Below are 25,038 nucleotides of genomic sequence, written 5' to 3'. Positions count from 1 at the left end.
TTATTGTCTCACTTTGGCAGTCATTAGTGTATATATATGTGAGGAAAATACAACCCCTGTGTTGATCCAGAAGAATTGCCTAATGCACTCTCTGTACTTTTCGATTTATTCTAAGGCTGAACAATATTTGCATAAATTTAGTGGTAGGAGACTGTAGGAGAAAAAGTGGAACAGCATCCAGAGTTGTTCATAGCAGTAAAATCCTAAAAAAAAGTTTGTAAAAGTTTGTCATTATGTTTTACAGAATCTGTAATTTATCTGTCAGATTATTTCTAGACGTTTTTAAAAATGTTTTTGTATTTTCCAAAAATGACTAAAGTTTAATATTTTATAATTGTGATCCACTTTATTTTAATCAGCTGTAACAGAAAAAAAAAACAAGGAAATAGAAACTATGCAAGCCTAGTTTGCCGGACAGCCATTTCAAAAGCAGGAAAGCCCAAAATACACATTCTTGTCATCGAAAGGTCTGGAGAAGCTTTGGTGGTTCATATCTATGTCTTTGTTTACATGTGGTTTTTACGTGATTGTGTTGTACTGATAATATGGAGGGCAGGACTAATACTTGCAGAAATTGAAAAAAAGGAGCACAAAGTTTGTTCATAATATATAAGGCATCAGTGTTTTTTGTGTTCATTTTATTTAAAAATAAATACTAGATAAACTACCACCAAAGAATAAAGACGACAAAGAACATTTTGTTGATTTTAAGAATTATAATTACTTATTTATTCAATGTAACTGGTTAGAGTAAAATATGTGAAGTTTAATGTGGCTGTGTGCAGCTACATGGAGTTTTATAAACACACTAATGCCACAAAATGTCAGTTCCCTTTACAATATTTTAGGCAAAGACACAGACTCACATGAAACAAGACAAATTCGGCAGTCCTCCTCCTTGTGAGATATAATACGTGTGTTCGGAGCCGTCCAGCTGAGAGAAATGTAGCTGCCTAACCAACGCGCATGGTGTTACCCCAAACACAGCCCCAGAAACACAAACAGAGTGTGTTCTTGTCTTATTTCCTACTGTTCAGCCATGGTTCGTGCTGAATAACCTGCTACTCTTTGGTTCCAGCTGGGAATTAATTTTTCTGGTTCATAAACCAGTTTGTCGTTGGATTTGTGAAAAATGTCTCCAAGTATACTTCACGAACTGAAACTGTTCCGGTTCCTTTTTGTAGAAAAGCACTATGTGAAATATAGCTGAACTAACAACAGACATTGTAGTAACACCACCTTACGTTCTCTCTGTGAAATATGGCTCAGTCAATGACACTGCATGGTTAAAATAATAAATAAAATTAAATAATTTACAAATTTACTATGGAATTCTATCAGCAGCCTTTATCATTTCATATGTATTTTCATGCAGAATACCTGTATTGATGACAGGAGAGTCAAACCGTTCTGTAATATCTTATGCAGCACATCCCAAAGACTTTCAGTGGGGCTTTGATCAGAAATCTGTGATGGTCAAGTTGTTAAAATGTTTCATCATTCTTCCAGAACTCATTCTTACTTTGAATATGATCAATACTGGTATAGTCATCCTGGAATATGCTCATGGAATCATGCCATGAAGGACAGAAAAATCTAACGATGGGATAACCTGGTATATTCAACACATTCAGGTACTCAATGGACTTCATTTCAATGCTGTGTAACAATTTTGAGCCAAGACTTGACCAACTGCAGTAACTCCAGATAAAAACACTCCCTCCAGAAATTGTATTGTGGGACACAGCATAATGGGTGCTTCTTTCCATGTACTACCTTTCTTACGCTAATGCACTCATTGCTCTGGAATAAGCTCCTTAGTTCAATAATATATGCTTTCATATGAATCACCTTTATAATTTGACCCTTCAGAAAAATCCCTATGGCCATGGGACACATCTTCCAACATGGTTATTTAATAAATGAAAAGCTTCTCACTGCATCAGCCAAACAATTGCTGTCAGCTGAATCATATTATTCATTGCAGTAATCAAGCACTTGTAATGAAAAAGATGAAAAATTGTTACTTTGTGTATTTAAAAAAAAAGGACTGTCGAGCTGCAGAGCCTTATATCTGTGAGCACAGTCGGGAGAAGGGTTTTCTGAGTGTTTGTGCTGTGCAGTTTAGCTCAGCTCAGCCCAACAGTGCACACCACGCATTGAGGATAAAAAAAAATCAGTTTCTTGGAGATCAAATTTCAGCGACTGGCTTTGGAGAAAGAGAAAAGACATATAAATAAATAAGCGAACTAAGACGGTTCTACAGCATTTAGAAGAGGAGCTGGCCAGCTAACAGGAATTTGGTTTAGCACACCACAGCACACAATTTTCCAGCGAACTGAGGCTCAGAACAAACATAATTAGATGATAAAGCCTCATATGAGCACAAAGTCGAATGAAGAGCCTTTTGAGTATTTTGTCTGTTTTTCATTCTTCTACCTCTCTTAACCCAACCTCTCAACTGTGGTGGGCTACTGGGCTTATCTCCCTCCATTTTGAGATCTCCAGTCAGTGGGCTCTCACAGCGCCCCCTCCCTGTGGCTCACAAAAATGTTTCACAATTTTCTTAAAGACGCAGAACAGAAATTTGACACAAATACCGCCCTCATTTTGAGATACAGTCCAACATTTTTAAATACTGTGGTATACAGTATGAGTATGTGGTTATACCGCCCCACCCCACTTTTAATGTCATTGTAGGAGGCAGATCTTTGCTTCTTATTAATAAATTTTGTATACAAACATGTAGTTCCATCTTAAGTAGGTTCCTTTACATGTCTTATTGGTAGTGTTTGCTGGCTTCTTACTTGAATACTTCATCCCACGACTTTTCAAAAATCTTTTCTTTTTTGAAGCAACTGTTCCACTTTATCTGTTTAAAATAAACAAATGAATTGTACATGTCAATTAAACATCTACTTAAGTGAAAGGCAAAAATGAATGAGCCGCCACCTTTCCCTGCATTTACAAGGCTTTACTGTCTAAATCCATCTTAAATGTTTAGACAAGACGAGGCTGGTATTATCTTTATTTTCCCCATCAAAAATAAACATTTTGGAGGCAGATCCTTCTTGTTTATTTAAAATTTTCATATTCAAACGTTCAGTTCCATCTTAAATGGGTCCATGTATGAGTCTTATTTGTGTTATTCACCAGCTTCTTACTTGACTAATCCATTCCACCTTAAATAGATGGCTATATGAATTTTAACTAGGTTTTATAAACAAAACAATTCTTATTTCCCAAATGTACCTCATATCATTAAAACATTTACCTACTCTAGTGAAGTTGTTTTATTCCAGCTTGAATATTGTTACACCTTAAATAAGTGGATATGCGAGGTTTTTCAAACACATCTCTTACTGCTTAAAACACACATTCAATTTCTTTAAAACAAACTGTTATTTACACTTTTCAATAATGTAGGTATTCAGCTTTTTGGTATAAAACACACAGCAGCACTCAAACTATGGAGTTTCCACCTTATAATAGTGTATACAGGGCTCCCATTTCTAAATTGTACCCATCCCTTATATACCTCCATTATCCTTCACTGTACTAAACCAAAATGGATGTTTCTAGATTAGGGGTAGAAAGTAAATTAATATTGTACTACAGACAGATAAACATGACCGGTTGAATTTCCCAGCATGCATGCCTTTCCTGGTGTTCCCGGTAAGTATATTTACATAATAGCATATAAAGATATAATAATTAACATTTCTCTTTTCACAGGAACACTGGAGCCCCTGCACTGGTATTTTCCTGAAGTCCATTTTAAACTAAAAGATTTGACCTGCATGCTGCCAATCCTATAAAGACACAAGTAAGTGCCAGTTTCCAATTCATAATTGTTCATCTAAGTCATGTTAAAGGAATTGTCTTTGGTGAGGTGTTTTAGAGAGATGTTAGGTGGCCTACATCACACACCTGTAATGTATACATAGGCATGTACTTATTTTTTGGGGAAATTGCATGCTTTAACCTGTTCAGGAGAAAATTTGCCAATTCTGTATCAGTCATGTAGTCTTACTGCTTCAAAGCTGTCTCCAACTTTCAAGCATATAGATATATTTCCTTTTGTTTTACTCCATGTCTGGTCGATGGGATTTTTAGAAGGGTGATGGGGCTTTTAGGGTCTGGTAAAATCTAAAATTATATCTGTATTTGCTTTGTCACTTCATGGCTGAAGTGCTATGTCTGTGTAAAATATTGTACTGGCAACCTGGTGGGATTGGACTGTACTGTGATTGAACAGAGGCTGGGTTCTCAGATTGAGACCCCAATAGAGCTCCGCTCCAGACTGAGCACACCTCAGATAGAATATACATTGCTCTCAGGGATGCCAGTGCTTCAGTGCTTGGACTATTTCCTTAATCTAGGATGATGCAGTCTATATATGTATCATTGAATGGAGTAAACATATTACACATTGCTGCTTTATGACTGCATGAGCTTACAGCACTACTTAAAATTGAAAATGGCTGATGTATGATTTTTCATTGGATGGGCTCAGTTTTCCAATTTATAGGCTCTTAAGTATCAGACAGTGTATAAACCTGAAATCAGTGTAGACATAAGGCTAGACACAATATAAAAACACATTTTATAATGTCCATTGCAAGAGGCAAATACTATGTTAAACATGCAGTGGTTGGTTTGACGGCCACCCCTGTATCTGTGACAGTTTTAGACATGTTCAGGGACTGAGAAGACCCTGATGGGAAGATGAGTTCCAAGTAGGGCAGAGGACACATCATTTATTTGTCTGTCAATGAAATAAGGTCAGTACCTATAAATGAACAGGTTAGATAAGGAGTTCCTGTAAATACATGGGCCAGTGTCTCTAGTTCCATTTATTTATTTATATATATACTTTTTATAGTGAACTTAGAGACCAATATTCATCTGTGTAAGAAATTTTACAGGTGAGAACAACTCATAATGCAAGATTACATTGCACAAAATTATATTTATAGCTGTCTCTGTTCGAGATGAACAGGAAAGGCTAAAAAGGTATTTTATTGTCTGACAAGTTTATAATACTTGAGAGAGATGTTTATTTAGGGGAATATAGCTTAATATCTGTATACCCAGCTCCATATTAGAAAATGGTTATGAATTTCAAATAACTTGTTCTGTGATGGACTTGCCTGGAAGAGGACCAAATATGTTTTGCCCCAGGCATGGAATATGTTTTGAGAAGCTAAAGGGTAAGTTGCATAATTCAATAGCCTTAACACTTATCACAGTAACTTTGATTGGACCTGTGTCTTATGATCAGGTGACACAAAGCTTTTAAATGAGTAGTTAGGCATTGCAGCTTTCAGGAGCCATAGTGCCAAATAAAGCAGGCAGTATACTGAGGAAGGTACGAGCTTGTGACCATATCACAATAGTAATGTTTTCTCTGACTGACATTAATTTTTTAATAGAATGGGTGGTACGATTTTCCTTCTAATACATAAAGATATGCGATTGACCTACCTTAATGAATTTCCTAAGCCTTGTAATCTTAAGTCCAAAACAAATCAAACTGCATATGATTGATCATTCTTCTGGTTCAGATCCCCCTCCTTGATTATTTAGAATACGAGTGTGTTCTTTTAAATTTAACTTTTTTAAAGTTATATATTTGTCTTCAAATACAGTGCAGTACTATTACTAAAACTAGGCCAAATAAATGTAACCCACTAATCCCCACTATAAAGTATGGTGGTAAACACGGGTCAGGGTGTCCTTTCCACCCCAAAGCTTATGGAAATTTTGACATCATGGAATGATAAAGCACACCTTCAAATCAGGCTTAAACATTCTCTCTGACAACAGCTCATCAAGGTGCACTGTGATGTAGATGCTCCAGACATTGCCCTATTGGACTGGAACCATCTTTTACTGTTTTTGGCTATGGGAAATATGTTCTGAGTATTTTTCATCTTATAAATTATATAAAACCACATTTACGGCTGTTTGTCAAGCTTTTATTTTTTTTGCTTGAGCATATGGCGAATGCAACTAATCAGATTTTCTCCACTCAATTCTCCACTAAAACTGTACCAGATCTAGACATCACCGCACAAGTCATGACAGCTGCAATCAAGACACTACACTAAACGAGCTATTATCCTGCAAAACCAAATTTAGAATCTGTAACTCATTTACGCTCTCACTGAGGGAAACAGGTCAACATTGCAGAAGCACTTTGGAGAAATGATAATGGAGGAAGTAAAACATTTGCATACTGTACCCATATGGAGAGAACACTCCTATACCCTTGGAGATCTTCTCCATTTTATCTGTTACTGATTTGTAAGGCAGTACCTATTGTTCATCTAAGTATGTGGGTAAAAAATTCTATATTTTACTGTTGTAATGATATTAGCTGGAAGCTACATGGTATTGTTAATTGATTATTCACAATAACAAATTCACTATAGAGCAAAATCTGCTGGAAGGCTGTCTTCTAAAAGTTATAGTGCAGTTTCTGCAGTGCTGAGCCCAGAGTAGTAACAGAGGGTCTGTTCTCCCTACAGGTCAGTGAAGCATCGCAATGATTCTGAAGCTGTGATTTTAAGGTAAAAATACTACATTGTGATCCTTTAACTGGAATAAATTGTGTAAAAGAAACAATACAGGGATACACAGTAAACTGAATGAATGTGTCTTGAACTGAAGGAATGGGAGTTTTAAAAAGCACAGTTGTAATTATACACAGGGTCAGATATAAAATATCTCAACACAGACCCATTCTTCAGCAAAAATGGCCTCTGAGATAGTGAGACAAGACAATCAACACTGGATCTGAAGAAAACTGTAAATACACGATTAAACTGAGGGTCAAAAGGTTAAGTTGAGATTCAGATGAATAAATGATTGCGTAAAAGGATATGAATTGTTACCCTGAGCTGCAGAGAGGTGTAAATAGTTAATAGGAGGGAGGGATGGTTAAATGTGGCTGCAGATGGTTAAATATCAAACTAGAGGTATGGCTGTTTACATGGAGAGGTAAATGGTTAACTAGAGGGAGTGGAAGGATATCGGTGGTTAAGAGGGGTTGCAAAGGAGCTGCAGAAGAAATCTTTGCTGCTGGTATCAATGCCCAGACAGTAGCAGCAAGCTATTGAGCTACTGTGTGTCCTTTTGTAGGGATGACTAACTTCTATTGATTTTTAACACTGGTGCTGTGTCCACACGCAGTTAAGTGATATTGAGCCTAGAAAAGAAAGGAAATTTGATGACAACTGAAACAAATGAAAAATCAAGATAAGGAGGACGTCTTCTTCCAGTTGAATTACAGTGTACTGTGCTTTGAATGCTTGTTGATTTTGACTTTCTAATAGCCTTGATGCAGGGGAAAGTGTAATCCTGATGCTGTGTGACAGGTATAAAATGCATGCCACTGATACCAGATCAGTGTACCAGTGAAAAGAGGAGACAATAGCTTTAGAACACCAAAGATAAAACCTTCTCTTAGATATGCAGTGGGTCCACTTGAAACTTAAATAATGAGTTAAGTGTGGGATATAGATGAATTGAACACTTCATACTGATATAATTTGTTCTTGAACTAACACCACAGAGGAGCATCCTTTGAGAATAACCAGAATTTTATACTTTCTTTTATGAACCACATGGATACATGGGTCTCACATTGCACATGTTATCTACCAATAGAGTCTGATGTGTACTTGAAGTGGGGTACGCACACACGTACACGCACATGTGATAAGAGACAGTGTACGTCCCACTCCTTTACAGATTACGGGCTCAATTATGAAGAGAGAGATACAGAATGGACATCATCTGCATATAAATTGATTTGAGAACCTAAAGGGATAGTGCCTCATAGCCCATAATGCTTCAAACCCATCAAAGTAAGCTAATGGTGGAAAGACTTATTAAAGCACAATCACTGACAATAGCATCCCCTGCTCTCCTCTTTCCCATTTGGAGGGAAATTAAAAAAAATGAGAAAATTATCACAGGCCTTTAGTTGACTACTTGAATCAGCTATTTGTTGTATTTCACAGTTCTGATTAAGGAATGGCAGGAAGGCGATATCAGAGTATGGTTTTCTACATAATGCTACTCAATTGATTTAATAATCTTTAGTTATGAATAGTTACATTTTCAAAAATTCTGAAGATATAAATAGCCTCGTCTTTATCTGTAAGCGTGACTGTGCTCTTCATGTTCAGTGCTACAGGTGATGTGACCAAAGTGCTGCTAAAAGGCTCCAAGAAAACTCGTGTTTCTTTTTGATGAGCTCTGTTGCCTGGCTGGCTGCCTTCTCCTCATTGCTGTGGTATAATGGTGGACTGGGAGAGCAGTCTGTGAAAACATGCTCATCTCTCGGGGTGGTTGGGATAAGCCTCTTGGTTACATATCAAATCACTACATAATATCCTTTAGAAATCAGGGTGAAGCCTGTGGCACATAAAACTGAATAAAACTGTTGACATTTTATTTCAAAGAAAACTGGCTGCAGATGCAGGTAATACACCTATCAACCATAACATTGTGACCACCACCTTGTTTCGACACTCACTCTCTGTTGTCTCAGTTTTATTCATTGTACAGAAGCACGATGTAGTTCTATAATTACATACCTGTTCTTCCATGGTCCGGACCCCCACTGTACCACTACAAAGCAGATATAATTTGTATGCTAGATCATCCTCAGAGAATGCGGTGACACTGACGTGGCATTGTGCTGGAACAAGTGGATCAGACACAGCAGTGCTGCTGAAGTTTAAAAACCCCTCAGTGTCCGCTGAACAGCGAATAGTCCACAAACTTAAAAATCCTGCTTTCTCTGACTTTACATCTACAAGTTGGACCAACAAGGTAGGTTTGTCTAAAAGAGTGAAGTGAGTGGACAGCTGTATAAAATTTCAACAGAACTAGTGTCTGAACCACTCATAGCAATGCAACACAAACACAACCCCACCACATCAGTGTCACTGCATAGTTGAGAATGATGCATCAGCCAAGTCATACCTGCTCTGTGGTGGTCCTGTGGGTGTCCTGACCATTGAACGGGGAAGAAAGAGGGTAAACATGCAGAGCAATATATAGATTAGTCTGTGTGGTTAGTGTAGCTGTAGGTATGAAGACTGAGTGTCGAAACAAGGTGCTCATAATTAAAGTGGAATGGTGTATACAGTTAATCTTTCTCTGATTGTGATGGGGAAAAGTTCTTGCAGCTAAATCTCTGCCTGTCAAAAATGTAACTCAACCTACCCCAAAACATGATAGCTGTCTGGTAGTAGTCTTTCTAACTGCAACTTCAAGAACCACTAAAAGTTAAAGGAGGTATTTCTAGGCAAAAATGATTGATTTCTGTAAGGAAGAGTATAGTCAGACATAATAAACATACATGTGTTACCAATATGAGTTTAAATGAAGCAGAAAACTCTACCAACTTTTTAAGACTGCAATTTGGAGGTTTTCATTTGTTGATATTTCTTCTTAATGTGTCTTCAGCATTTTTCCCGAATGCTATGGAAAAGTTAATAACTTCTTAAACTTGATATGGCAGTTTATGTAACTTGTGCTGGAAATTAAGGTAAAGTAGTAATATGTACTTGACGATGATGGGGTGTTTTAAAACTGACAAATCTTCATTCTGTCACTGTGATTAAGTTTAGATTAAATGTGACCTATATCCAACAGCATTTTCACTGACCATATGCTTACTTACCAGCCATTTTGAGAAATACATGACATTTTTATTAAATTATTTCATAAATCAATCTTGTTAAAAGACTGTATTCAGTGTTGGTCTATTTCATATAAAAATTTATTTAGTGTGATATTTCTGCTAAATTGCACTCTATTAATTGCTGCTTTTCCTGAGTTTTACATTAAAAGAAATAAAAATATTAGCCTATTCTGCACTAATGTCATTATCTGCACTAATGATAATGACCTGCTATATTCAGTGTATTTCCAGATTCATAAAGTATAACTATTATATGAAAAATTATTTACACACACACATCCTCAGTCTAATTCATGCACCTTGAACCAAACCATAGGCTACTTTTTTCTGTTCAGAATCATGACAGCACTCTTATCAGTATGTTTCCAGAATAGAATCAAACTGATCTTCATTTTATTGATGTTGTTTCAATTGAACTTGTTCAAGGCTCACCAATGAGCAAAGCATTTCATTCATTATTGTGCAAATAGCTCAACATTTAATAGGTGCAAATAATTGTATGATTAAATTTTAGGATGTGGATTGGCAACTCAAAAAGTGTCCATAGGTGTGAGTGAATGTGTGAGTGTGTGTGTCACCCTGTGAAGGACTGGCACCCCCTCCAGGGTGTATTCCTGCCTTGTGTCCAATGATTCCAGGTAGGCTCTGGACCCACCGCGACCCTGAATTGGATAAGCTGTTACAGATAATGAATGAATGTATTTTAGGATGTTATAAATTTCTAAACTGAGTGTCAGGTAGTGTCGCTGTCACGAAACTCCAAGATCCTGGGGTTGTGGCTTGGGGCCCAGCTCTGGGTCACTGTGAGGAGTTTGCTGTGCTGTTCGCGTGGGTTTCCTCCAGGTGCTCCGGTTTCCTCCCATGGTCCAAAAACACGTTGGTAGGTGGATTGACGACTCAAAAGGATCCATAGGTGTGAATGTGAGAGTGTGTTGCCCTGCGAAGGACTGGCATCCTGAATGGGAACACTCCCAACAAAGTATCTTTATGCATTAAAATGACTTGAAGTATATTAGCAAGCTGAGAAGTAATACTGTTTACACTAAGAGATTATATTGCTTTGAGGGTGTGATTGTTTTTTCATTTATAACAATTTTATCACCATCAGTATTGGATCCTTCTACTGTCCTTCAATGTCAGACTGAGAGAGAATCTTTTCTGACCTTGTCTGTAATGGAGAGCAATTTCAGCCATTTTCTGATCTCCACATCCAAGGGGCCAATCTTTGATGCTATAGTCCCACTGATAGAACTTTGTTCCCATGTAATGGCTCTAAACTCAAATTTTGGGTAAAATATAGGCTAAAGTTAAAGGTAAAGCTCAGCTCCACCTATATTTAAGTTATCCAGAGGTGAGTAACGGAGTGGGGAAAAAAAGACTATTGAACTATATTTTTTTACATAATGGGGTTTTCTGGCCTCAATTCTGTTGTTTTTATAAATTAGCCCATCCTTACAGAAATCTTTAAACAGCCATGGATAGAAGCTGTTACCGTAAATGAGCCAAATATCTAAAGAGACGTCATTTCAGAAGAAATGTTGGACATCTGGTGTCCACAAACTGCCAAGTAATACTATTCCAAGTTGAATATTTTAGTGATGTATTCTACTAATACCTGCTTTTGTTTTAGTAGTGTTCTAACTGGACAGACATGGCCCCTTGAGGTCCACAATAATAGACCTCCCTAGACACATTGTTGACAGTACATCTTCGTACCTTTGTAGTGTATATTTTGGGAGATATGAAATGCCAGTGCCTCATGAAATGAATGTTTTGAAAACAACTGTTTAAAAATACTTCTGTGCCAGTTTTAAAGATGATAGAATGCTGGGGTGGTCATTTTTATTCATGGCTAACAAGTGCCATTATGTGAAATTATATAGAGCTGCCTGGATCGTACATTAGATGAGTGTATGCTTATTAATAGCTCCTCATGGCACAACATCTCAACTACAGTAACAGCTTCTTTTTTCCTTGTTGCTGTTTGATCTCTATGCTCAAAGGCAGCTCTCTGGCTGATTACCTTCCCATAAGCTGTAGATAGAGATCTCCTGATAGGAAAAGGTCCAGCCTGCTATCTCTGAATCCTCACATAATTATGGGGAGATCCTGAGATAATCTTATCTCTGTCCTACAAGAGACACCTTGTGAGACACAAAAGGAGAAACAAAGGAAACACTGCTTAACACACACACAAAAGTTGCCTAAAAGATTGTCTTCATATTGTCTTTAATTTTTTCATCTTTCAAAACCATTCTCAACATTAATCAATGTTACCATGCACATATTTCTGTAGCTTAAATTAGGGGGCATTCAGTTTAATGTATTACATGTAGAAATTAGTTCAAAAGTGTGTGGGGTTTTTTATGTAACTTTACTGTAATTCAAACATTCTCCTGCTCTTTTGTCATTTCATGGTAACAATTGCTTATTCACAATAAATCTTCTATTAATGTGTTCACATAGGGTTTTGGTGGGAAAAAAAATTCTACAATAAATATAGAACAGTATACACACACACACACACAGAGGAATCAATGGGCAGGGGAATGGAGAGAATCAGCAGTAATTGGGGGAAATGGGACAGCTGATCCCTTTCAGATATGATGTTGACTAGTGATGAACTGAGCTTCTCACAAGGTTTGTTTTCAGAATACCTTTAATACCCCAGAGCCAATTGCAGGAGAAGGGGTGTATAGGTTCCTGGATGCACCTTTTGAATGAACACTTATCATGCCTGTTACTACTCATGCACTATAATGTTCATCAGTCTGTTGTTCATGTTGTTTGAAACCCTCTTTTAAAGCTCAGTTGACACGGTTATGTAATTTAGAGGTGGGCATTCAGTATCTTGTCCTCTTTTTTGCTGTACCTTTTTCGTTCCAGACGTTTTGCCTCTGCCATAGCCTTTGGATTTTGTGCCGTTGCTGGCTCACTTTGTCTTTTCCCTGCCTTTCCTTTTCATTTATCACCCCAACCCTTTCCTTATTCATTCCATCCCTTCCGCCTTTCAACAAAGTCGTCTTCCATTTTCTTCCACTTCATTCCATCTTCTTTTTTCTCCTCAATCCTTTCTGTTCATCCCAACCCTTCCCATTTAGCCTTTCTCATTTATATCTGAGCTGCTGCCCATCATCCCAAGCACTTCATGATTCATTCTAAACTTATTTCTATTCTTCCCATCTGTGTCCTCATTATATCATTCCATATTTCTTCCTTGTATCAATCAGTCCTTGATGCCCAATCAACTGATTGCTGTGCTTTCTATAGTGTTTTCTATAGAGCAGTTAGTTTTCTATAGCTGCAGTTGGTGCCATAGCAAAGCATTCTCTGTAGGGATTTGCTTCATAATCCGGCAGTCTGATTAATGCATCTGATGGATGTCAGTAGAGCACAAATGCATAGCACCAACTGTAAAAATGTTGAAAGAAGAATAATAGTCTGAGAACTGTTTCATATTTTTCATTTTAGCTCAACAGTGCCCCAAAGCACAAAACAGGGTCTATAAATACATATTTTTTTGTTAGGTTAGTGTGAAAGAACATTACTGGTCTGCACTCAGCACTTACCTCAACTCTATCACATATATTTAGGAGAAACTGGATATACACCGGTTGTGCCATCAGGGATAAGGGTTTTATCTTCCAACACCATCTAATAATATAATGAGTATTCCAAACACTTGTAAAGATGCCACTAATCTGTTTCCTCTCTTCCATTGGTTAACATGAGTGCCTTGGGCACACCAAGCAAAAGAGGAAATGGATATACCTGTCAGGAGTTGAGTGATTATGCCATGTTCTATATTGGTGTTATCAAAACACCTTCAAAGCTCTTGTGGCTTTGCATTTTTCCATAACTTTTTTAAAATTTGATATTCAGATACTGTTTGTTTAACAGACATTTCAATTGTAAAAATTGCATATCGGCAGTGATAACAGCAATATCTTTGCCTATGAGGAGATAATTGAGGCTATTTTATTTGTGCTCTTTTGAGTGTGTCATTTTCTCACTCTGCTCTTATTCGTTTCTCTCCCTGTTCGCTTATTCTCTCTGACGGCTGACCGCTGACGCAGATTCAATGTGTTCACTCGGCCAAAATGGCACTGACGAGATGGCTAAAACCAGGGATGCTGAACACGCTGTGGAAATTACAAGCAAAGTCTGACTATTATTGATTATTGACCATATCAATAATACCAATCAGCGGTTAACATGTGTCCAGACCCCTGTGTGGTAGATCTTCAGGGTTGAGTCTAGATCTCTTCAAATGACAGCTGACTATTTGAAGGTACAGTCTATCCTTGGCTAGATAATATTTCATATTTCATGCCCACAGCAAGGATTAATAAAGGTGGTTCCCTACTGTTCCCTACTGCCAGTGCCACTCATTTCAGGAAAGAATATGGAAAATGTTCCTCTGTATGACATTGCCATTAACCAATGTTCGTACGTACTTGACGTTTCAATCCTGCAAACGTCAGGTTCATCCCTCTTAAAGTAAATTGTGCCATTATAGTGTTGGCTCTGGCTTTTTGATAGCACCTCAAGCAAAGCTGAATAGAGCGCTTTTGTCTGCAGCTTAATGTTGTTTCCTCTTCTTTTGTAATTTCCACGCTTCATTAACATAATGTGTAAAAAGAAGTTTGATGACTCACTAATGACAGGAAGACACCCTTATAGCCAACATTTACATATTAATGAGGGATTGGAGAGGGGCTTTTACCTCGCATGGTAACCACAATGGCAGTGCACTATGCTTACTAAGTCTCTGCACCTTGAGCTATGTTTGCAGAGACCACATTAAATGCAGTTGGTGGATAGTTAATCAGAGTAGAGTCTCATGATTGCTATCACTGGTGCAGTGATTGAAATTGAGGTCCTCAATAAGAATGTGCAACGGAATTATAGAGTGATTGGGCAGGATGGAATAATGATGCAAATTACCTCAGGATGCCAGGAAGCCAGAACTACCCCTAAAACTTATCAGGGAAGCTCAGTAGAACTGATGAAATGTCACGGCCATTACAGCTCTCAATTTTGTTGGCACTGGTGTCCTGCAAACTTTGCTACTGAAAGCATGGTGGTATTGTAGTTAGTATGTTTAGCACAATCTCAAAACAGAATTAACCCCCGCTGTATTTATTTAAGTCTGGCGTGTAAGTTTCATCTTGGCACTGAGTGTTTTGTTGCTAAGGGATGTTGACTGTAATTTTCTGAGCAATGATATTAAATTGTAATAATAACACATTGTCACAGGGCGTCAGCGGCATTGCACACTCTGGCTTGTTTCCATGACAAATATGTCATACCAGCGACACCTATTATGGAAAAGACATTTTCACATATTTGTGTGTGTGGAAAGGCTGTCTATTAGAAGCTCATACATCTGCTCCAGCTTTTGCCACTGATCATATGACAGACAGATAACAACATGCAACAGTTTGAGGTCTAGAAACATTAATTCATCAAGATTTTGACACTTCCCCTACATTACCAGCCCTGTATGTAATATCCCTGTCTCTGTTAATGTAGCAAATTCATCTCAATGTTTATAGACTTGTGAGAAACTGTTTGTGGCATGAGTGCTGAGAAATAAACAAAAACAAATACCAGCACAAATCTGATGTACTTGTTTGTAGACATGGGAGTCACCGATACTCTGAATGTAAATGGTTTGGAACTATCAGAGTTATCAGAGAGATGTGAATAAAGCGGTGAAGACTTCACTGCACCATCACAAAAATGCAGTGTTAAAGGAGAGATCACCTATTTTTTAAATAATCGTATTCACTTTAGCTTTTAAACCTTGGTATTTATTTTGTGTTACCAATATTACTTATGTTCATATACATTATAGTCTTTAGAAACATTACAGAAATATTTTTAAAGCTTAGAAAAGTAAGCATAAGCTAATCTGTCTATAGGAATGTTTTATAAAATGCATTATTTTACCAATTTTGAATATCCCCTCACCATCTGGTTTCCACAGCCCGCCTCTCCCACTATATTGCATATTGTGCTTTTACCTTGGGTTAATGGAAATTTAGATATTCATGCTTCAAAACACTGAGGTGAGTTACTACAATTCTTTTCCAAACATCTGCAATTTAGTTAGTTACAATAGTGTATGTTTACTGTCACTCTCCTGTAAGTTTTCTTTCACCTCATCTTTCTGTCTTTTACTGAGGATTTTGAACTGCCAGTTTAATGACAATTTATTCAGAATTAAGCCTCCAAATGGATTAACATTTTTTAAAATACATTTTTGAGTGCAGGGCGTATTTATCGTTAAATCTGTTTAAAATATTTTTTCTGAAGACTAAGGAATAATGAATCCATTTCGGTCTACACACTTTCTGCTTACGTGCTGCAGAGTGAAATGGGCTAATGTGTTTTTTCAGGAACACATTCCCTTATAAATAAAAGAGCATATTTTGCTTGGTAACAGAATGTGTTGTGCCATATTGGCTTGTGTAATGGTGGCAGTAGGTAGCAGGCTGGGTGAAGGAGAAGCTCATTTTTGCGGCGGTGTCCCCGCTGATCTCTGCGATTAGGACACGCAGACGCGACTACACTCAGCCACACACAAGCCGAAATGAGTTTAGCCTTTGACTGGCTCCTGCACCAGTGGCATTACAGCAAAGCACAGTGCGTGGAGTGAGGAACACCAGGGGAGAGTGGAGAGACTTGGCAGGAGAGCACAGAGCAGAGAGGCTGGCTGTGTGTGAACTGTGAAGGATCCGTGTAGGCAGATGAGAGCTGACGCTGGCAATAGAGCCTCATCCTCCGAGTCTGTGTGCATCACTCCAGACCCGCAGGGGGAAGGCCAGTGTCTGTGAAGTCAGCCTCATCATAACACTCCACTGTATGAGCTGAAGAACACACTCACTGACACTCTCCTCCAGGACTCATTTGCTCACAATTTGCAACACAGGCCTCAGTCCAAATCTATAGCTTTTGTGCTAATGTTAAAGTCAATGAATTTTTCACTGGCAGTGTACCGCTGAGTGTTTGTAATGAGTCTAAATGAAGACGCTGTTGCATGGCCAGTTCAGGGGTCTTCACTCTGTCTCTTAATAATTCAGCACAGTGTTAATATTTAACGCAAATATGCCATATAAGTGAATTAGTCAGCAAAGTCCAAATGTCATGGCACATCTCCCCTCTAATCTAGCTCATGCAAAAATCCTTTCCTGAGATTTAAGTGTGCCCACCAAAGGAATGTTAACAATTTTCACATGCATGTATTTTTTAATTGTTAAACAATAATGTTACAGTAGATTTAAATATTAGAGGGCCCTTACACCATATGCTATTCATGTAGTAAAAATTTAAGTCTTACATTTGCCTTAAGTTGCAAACACTGACACGAACTTCTTTCACTCTGTAAATTTAGTTAAATGTAATACAACCTAGAGATACACATAGATTTTTTTGGGGGGGGGGTTGGGCATAATCTATATGCAAATACTTTCCTCAGCGATGACTAAAATTGGATTTACTCTGACACATGACAGACAAGATGGCCACGATGAATCTGAACATATGACTACAGTGTGCCACTCTGCCGTGTCTGTGTATTATGTGGCTTTAAAAATCCACTTCTGCTCAGAATGCATTTCTTATTTTAGAAGCTTGTTTTGAGCGACTGCCTCTGGAATTAAATGAAAAGGCTTGCGTAATAGGTAAATTAAGTAAAACGACCCAGTTTTGCTTAAGACAACATTCAGCAGTAAGATGCTTTTTTTTTTTTTTTTGCTCTTAAAAGAAACTGAATAGAAAGCATTCCAGCATATTTTCAGATTAGCAGGATCGTTTCAATATGCGTCTCCCTTCTTAGACGGTAATAATCCAAGATGTTCTTTTGACGCCTTTTAGTCAAATGATGAACGAGATTGTGTGGATTTGGTGTGTTATGTGGAAAATGAATGTTACTTTTTTTTCCCCCTGCCCCCTTCTCTGGGCTTCCTGCCCAACTGCTATAAAATCTAGAAAGGAGACTTTGGTTTTCTCTGTACACAAATAGAACATTTGTCTTTGTACATGTCAAATGTGTGAATGTGTTTCTTTCATGTTTTTGACAGGAAGCATTAACTCAGAGGTACACTTTCCATCTCTTTTTAATGGATTAGTAATAAATTCTATGAACAAATTGTAAATTGATCATAGACGTAATTATTAATACCATAGTCAATATTATAACAATTTTCACTTAGTGGTCAGATTGCAATTGTAGCAAAAAAAAATGACTGATAGGCATGTGTAACTAATCTAATATGCACATTTTTAGTTTGTTGACTGTATTCAGAAAACATTACATAGCTTTACCACAAGAAGAATAAAACCTGGTTTAGCATTTGCACGTCCCAAATTATTCTGTGTTCTAAAACAATTTAAAAAAAGGATTAAGTTTTTGTAAAAAAAAAGTGCAGCTCCTCGTAAAACAAGCTTGTTACTCACATGTAACCACTCACTTAGGGTCTGCTTACACAATGGGGTTCTGTGGTACTTCACATCTGTGACACATTCTTATTTAAAACAAAGACCCATTTTAAATAACTTCTTAGAATTAAACAGGAGTATATTGGGGGCTAGACCACTCGCATCATATTGGAAATGTTTAATCATAGGATGAAGTTTCTGTCATGATTACAAGGGGGACATATGGACCTGATACTTTCCAACCAATAGTCTTCCCCAGCAAAAGAAATCCACCAGATACTGTTCAGAGAACAGTAAAGAGAAAATTTCGGCGAAAGTTGACTCAAACCTTATCACCAACAACTTACAAGGTTACTTGTATTACAGGTAGGCCCATGCACTGTTAGGAGCCTTGTCCAAGGATTCTTATTGGTCACAGACTGGTTGCCCAGACCTGAAATTGAACCCAGGTCTCTCACATGGGAGCTAATGATGTTACCACTGCACCACACCAACCATGTTTGTTCTACAGCTTGCTCTTCTGTGTAGTAAATGGACTTTCTGCTGATGTAGGTGACCAAGACAGTGTAGGACATGATCTGACCAAGTTTTTGTGTCTTTTGTTAAAGCTCAACAGTCTGTGTAACTTAATCTCCTGCTGTCCATGCCCCACAACAGTGAACCCTTTTTCAAAGTCACTTTAGATCTTTCTAGATCTTTCAAAGCAGTCTTGATTCAAAATTGAGGTCAGCTGGGCTTTCTCAGCATTTTATACCTGCCACTGTGCATAATGCAATGTTAATTGCTCTTATTTCACCTGTTTCACCCAAAATTTCATTTGGGTTTATCATTAATAGAACTGAGTTAATTTTACAAATGAAGTAGCTGTTTGCAAGTGATTTAAATTTTTTATGTTGTTTCTATAAATTGCAGCTCATTTAAGAATTATAAAAATGTTTGTGCTAAAAAGACTGGTTTCCCTGATAGGGTGGCCATGTTATTAAATTAAACAAGTTTAGTGCAGAAACTCTGACACATTCAGGTCTCTAGTTGTCAGTATAATGGTGGTTTCATAATGTTTTAAAGAATCTTCAGAGAAAAGTGTTTGCACATTTATAGACTTCATGGACAGCTTTGTTGCAGATATTGCCATATTACCACAGCATACAGATTTTTGACATGGAACCAATGTAAACTGTAACCTACATTTGTTGAAAGCACAGATTGAAAGCCCATGCTTTGTTTCCTCTCCACATCTTTCCAGTGTTATAGTTTTATGATTTGTTGGTGACAATTTGAAGAACTAATTCCACAATCAGCCATCACCTGTGGCCTAATCTCCTTATTGACCAGCACCAGGCTATGTGCGCTTAACACTCTTGGCGATTGATTGGCCAATCTGTTATCTGCTCAGCACAGCCTCTGCTTTGTTCTGAGGAGAAACACCTCTCTCTGTGCTGCTCGTCTCTTTGTTCCTGCTCGGCTGATGAGCAGGAGTATTTCTCCACTAAGGATTTGGTGATGGTGTTGAGTGGAGCTGTTTGAGGGTTACAGTTTGTGCAGGATTTGGCAGTAGATGAGTTTGTTTTCGAGCCTGTAAGCAGACTCAGCTGAGAGACAGACTGCTGCTGATGCCATGCGCTCTACCCACGGGAGGCTCTTGGCTTAGTTGTGTGCCATAGACTGTGCACAAAGAACAAGTAGCTGCTCAAGTAAGCCCACATTCACCAGCTCTGTGTGAGTCCTTTTATAAGCTTGATTTCAACATGATTTCAACCTTTTTTCCCCCCAGCTTTCAAAATAAACTGAAGTGAAAACAGCACAGGAGTAAGATAGATGCTTATTGATATCTAAGGAGTATCACATACTACTTACGAGATATTTGTAAGAATTTTGGCTGATTTCTGATATAAATTCTTACATTTTTTTATTGATTTTTATTCTGTTAACAGATCATTCTTAGAATGACACAAACATTGAGCGGTATTTGAAACAATATACTACTAATAAAATTATTACATTTTGTGTGCTTACTTTAATGGGGAGTCTAGTTTTAATGTTTTCATTAACATATTTTCAAAATCTATGTGTACTTCATATTTGTTATGGTTAATGCAATTAACTTATGGTATCCCCTGAGTCATAATTATGCAAATTATTTGTTTTGGTTTTGTCAAGCTCTAAAAGATTTGTTAATGTTTTTGCTACTGAACTGTAAACTATAACATTTATATAAATTATAAATAAATTTGATTAATTACAGGTTGTACAGAGGTTGGTGATGGGCCTTGTTGCATGGCCAGATCCATTTGCTTCAAGCAGTCACATAAGACAACGTCTGCAATAAAGCTCTAAAAATAAACAATTATAAAGATTGATTCATAAAACTTCATTACTGACAGTGGTTTATTACTGATGTTAGAAAGATCCACTGCCATAACTATTGCATTCTTGCAGGAGAACCAAACATTGAAACCAATAGTGAGAAGTGGAATAGCAGTGCTCTGTCAGCTGATGCAGCAAATCTGCAGTTGGACTGATTCAGTTAAGTGCTGGAGCTAGTAAATGGAACTGTATAGACTGTGTGCAGTATGCAGCTATTGCAGTTCCTGGGTAGATGTGTTCTCTGTTAGAAATATGCCTGTTCATTTACTACTTAATTCATTTAAAATGGCTTTGATGTTTAAAGCTGTGTATGTTTCTTTTGACACAATATACACAATATGCCTGTTTCTCTAACTTTATACATTAGTATATGGAATGAGGACTGGTAATAACTTGTCAGTAGTCTTGTCTCAGAGATCATCACTATATAGCAGGGTTAAATGTTTAAAAGGGTAAAGTGTGGCTCTTTTCGGGACACACCCCATGATGCGCATGCACGCCACTAGATGCAGCTCAAAGCAGATTATAAACAGACTGGGTTATTTCACAATACACGACTGTTTTTATCGATTTTAACACACTACAACTCCCCAACCAAACACACAACTTGGGTTTTCTAGGAGACACAGATAAATACGGACGTACTCTGCGGTTATTGTTTGCACGCCTGTTTGTATAGATTCACAAAGAAAAAAAAAACATGTAAAATGGTTTGTGGATGTGAAAACTCGGTCAGCACGGTCTCTACATACTGCAGCAGGAGCTGGAAATTAAGAGAATGGCACATAGTTGCAGCTACGTTCCACATTAAATAGTTCAGAAACAGCGCTATATAGATTAATTTAAGGTGGAATGGATGGAAAATCAGAATACAGATGAAATAAAGGCTGTACCAGAATGTTGTGTGGTGCACCATGTTCTCATACAGGTAATACTCGTTATTTGGGGACATGTGCATCCAGCACTATGTAATGTAGTTTTTCATAGTTTTACTGTTTAATCCATCCTCCACAGTAGAACTCCACTCCATGCGTCTGTGTTTGCTTCCTGTGCTCTGTTCTCATTGGCCATTGAAGAGACTCCTTCAGGCTTTAGTTGGTGGAGAGTTTGCACTACGTGGCTACGTCCAAAGTCGGGTCGAAAAATCAAACGTTTGATATGCTGCGACTGGTCTGAAAAGCAATTTCGAGGCAAATATATTTAGAATCTGGCTAAAGAACACTGACTTCATTCAAGCAACCACAAAGATGCACGCTAACAGAGGTCAGCAGCAGTCCTTAAAGTGCATGTCACAGTCGTGAAAAATATCCCCATGAGAGTGTATAAAAAACTGTTCAGTCAGGCTACACTATGTCTTCCTACTTGTACTTTTTACTGCATTGTGGTAATATTTGTTTTTTTCATGGCTCTGAAACTTCAATTTTGTTTAATGTGCAGTTAATAAAAAGTAAATGTTTATTCAAGCTTATCTTATTAAGGATACAGAAAAAATCTAAGTATAGCAATATAAATATCTGGATTTATAGACATCTGTCTAGTAGTTAAGATAGTACCGATACCAACTCTGTGTCAGACCATCCCTAACAGTCCATCCCTAGTGGACACGCAAACAGACAGGCCGGCAGACGTCCCTGGCGCCTGGGGGGCAGTTGTGGGTTTGGTGCCTTGCACAAGGGCAACTCGGCCATGGATTGAGGGAGGAGGACAGTTCTGGCTGTTCCTTAACTCCCACCACCCCCAACTTGTCGGAATCAAATCAACAACCTTTCAGTCATAAGCTCTCTTCTCTAACCAATAGGCCTTGGCTGCCTATTTGTTTATGCCCCTGCATCCCTTTTTGTCCCTTGTGTTCATCAATTTCAGTCTTAGGCTGGAGTGTAGCTCCATGTACTCTCCAGTACGAAGTTAAACTATTTAGAGACCAACTGCAGTGGAAAAAGCCTGCCTGCCTCACCGTCGTCTTTGTAAACACTACAGTATGCTACTTAAAAATTTAGTGTTCCCAATTTAAAATACTTTCTGGTGTCCCAGACTAAACATGCGGTCTGTCAGAGCTGAGTGTGATTTTGACTGCACATGTCCTAGAAATGTAGGTGTTGCAGTGTATGTGATGCATGAGTGGAGGTGCCTGAGGTGTTCTAGCATCTGGAAAAACCCACCAATTTCCCAGCAGCCCATTACTGTCATGTCTAGGGGATCAGAGCAGTTTGACTTCCATCAGAGGCACTCTACACCAGACTAAATTGAAGTCTAAATGTGTATGAGCACTTTATACACATCCCTACACACAGCAAGCTCTTATTTGAGTTGTGAAAGTTGTAAGTTGTGTTTGAATTGGCACCATTTGTTGTTCCACTGCTAATGTAGCTGTAGTGTTAAGACAAGATGCCATTGCTAAACTTATTTCACGCCTTTTGCATGGCAGACATGTTTGGCAGCTTGTTCCTGTTATAAATAAATACAAAACTCTGGAAGCATTTGGGCGTCCATCTGGAAGAAATTTAAACGTAGCATGTCAAGGTTTGTCATTCTATTAAAAACAAGTCACAGATGACAGGGTAAGATGCTTTGTTATGAAGGCAGTGACTAATGAATACCTGAAACAGATGCATTACCATAATTTTATTTTGTTAATGTAATGATTTGTTTTACTTTGATGTCTCATCTGGGTGTATTTTTTAATAAACATATTTGGTGGTTTGAGAGATGATTACTGAGGAATAAAGCCCATCTGTCATAATTCATGCGCATTAGACTGAAATTTTTGAACACACTCATCTCTTCATGACCTTAATGAACATGAGGACAAACTGAACTTGTGGACGTACATGGTGAATGGCTAAACAAATTTCTTGCATGTATCTCATCTACATATTGAGAATGTGCTTTGTTTTAAATATTTAGCTGATGTAGTAGACTGCCCAGATGGAATGTCATTTTGTGGAACATTAATTCCTCTACTGTCACGAACACAAGCACTCATTGGGTGATTTGTTTATTCTCTTTTAGAGTCGCAACTGAGATCTTGATCAACATTTGTAGCAGAGGCAGCAGGAGGTCAAGTTTGAACACAGCTATGGACAAATGTGAGGTCATTAAGAGAGAACCTGTAGCAAATTGTGAGAACACATTTAAAAGTTCAAGGGACAGAAGAGGAGGAAAATGTTGTTTAAAATATACTACATTTGTATGTAGATGTATTGTAAAAATATATTAGATTTGTATTGTAGATGTTCTGTACTGATCTGTATGTTTGACAGCAAGAGTGACTGGACCCTGCTGGTTTCGGCCAAGTCCGTGCCTAGTTCAACTTTTAAAAAATGCTCAGAAATGGGAGAAGCACTTTAGGTCAAAATACTGTCACTCTAGGCTGGTATACTTCTCATATGAGAGTGAGGCAGTATGTGACATGTCATTGTACTTTATACCAAAGCTGAATCAGAGGGGCCACTGCAGAGGTAGATCTAACCACAAAAAAACAGGTCTGGATAGTGCCGGACGATAAAACTAACTAGTCTCCTATTCGCTCTGTTTTGGAGTGTATTTTGTCTGGTATGGTGACCCCCTGTCAGAGCACTGTCCTTCGCACGCAGGGAGATCCCTGTGGTTTTTTCTTCGCTAAAAGTGCCTTTTTTCCTGAGAATTTTTTTCCCCATTTGCGAGAGCACTGTTGGCTGCCTGACGTTTTCCTCGCACAACATTTTCTCAGCCTGCAAATTTTTAAATGGATCTGGTACCATAGGTCAGGCTGCTTCTTTTTAATAAACGTTCCCAAGTGCGGATCTTTTTCCGCCTGGGTTGGCTCCGGAACCACTGTCATCCTGAACTGGATAAACGGTTACAGAAATGAATGAATGAACGTGCGAACCTGTAAACCTTCTAACTTTCCATAAGTGCATTATGGTTACAGTTCAGCACTTCGGAGTGTTTATGTATTTATTAATTTATCATTTTTATCTCTTCTTAATCTATCATTTTATTTCTTCTGCTTCTTTAAACAGTTGAAGTTGTAATGTCCTAAGAATGTTTTCATGACACAAGACATGGATATTGTTACTTTTTTGTGGTAAGAAAATGTTATTGTGGGTGGCACGGTGGCACAGCAGGTAGTGTTGCAGTCACACAGCTCCAGGGACCTGGAGGTTGTGGGTTCGAGTCCCACTCCGGGTGACTGTCTGTGAGGAGTTGGTGTGTTCTCCTGTCTCTGTGTAGAACTCTGAACATACCTTTTGTATGACTAAATGTTTCCTTGCTTTATAAATGGGTTGATCAGATTGGTGGAGAAATTGCTAAGTTCTATATAGCACCTTTAGAGAAGTATAGACCTTATATGGCATCAAAACGGATTCTCCGCTTGTAACAAAGTCAAGTTTGTTACAGTAGAAGAACCATTTTTTTATATTAACTGTGAGTGGTATTATTGAAAATTGGAAGCATTTAGGAACTTCAGCATTTCAGCCACAATATGGCAGAAAATGTAAAGTTACAGAGCAAGGTCACTGAAG

The 25,038-nt window shown here is 38.0% G+C and overlaps 1 long non-coding RNA gene across 1 annotated transcript; it reads left to right on the top strand.

The window, feature by feature from the left end:
- Positions 1 to 3,735: 3,735 nt before the first annotated feature.
- On the top strand, positions 3,736 to 23,682 carry LOC136707969 (uncharacterized). Its single transcript, XR_010804301.1, has 3 exons — positions 3,736 to 3,826; positions 6,534 to 6,575; positions 23,543 to 23,682. It is a non-coding gene; the product is annotated as an uncharacterized lncRNA (long non-coding RNA).
- The last annotated feature ends 1,356 nt before the right edge of the window (positions 23,683 to 25,038 follow it).

The sequence above is a fragment of the Hoplias malabaricus genome, chromosome 10 (assembly GCF_029633855.1).
Source record: "Hoplias malabaricus isolate fHopMal1 chromosome 10, fHopMal1.hap1, whole genome shotgun sequence".
Taxonomy (NCBI): Eukaryota; Metazoa; Chordata; class Actinopteri; order Characiformes; family Erythrinidae; genus Hoplias; species Hoplias malabaricus.
This window is presented reverse-complemented; position numbering and strand designations above follow the sequence as displayed.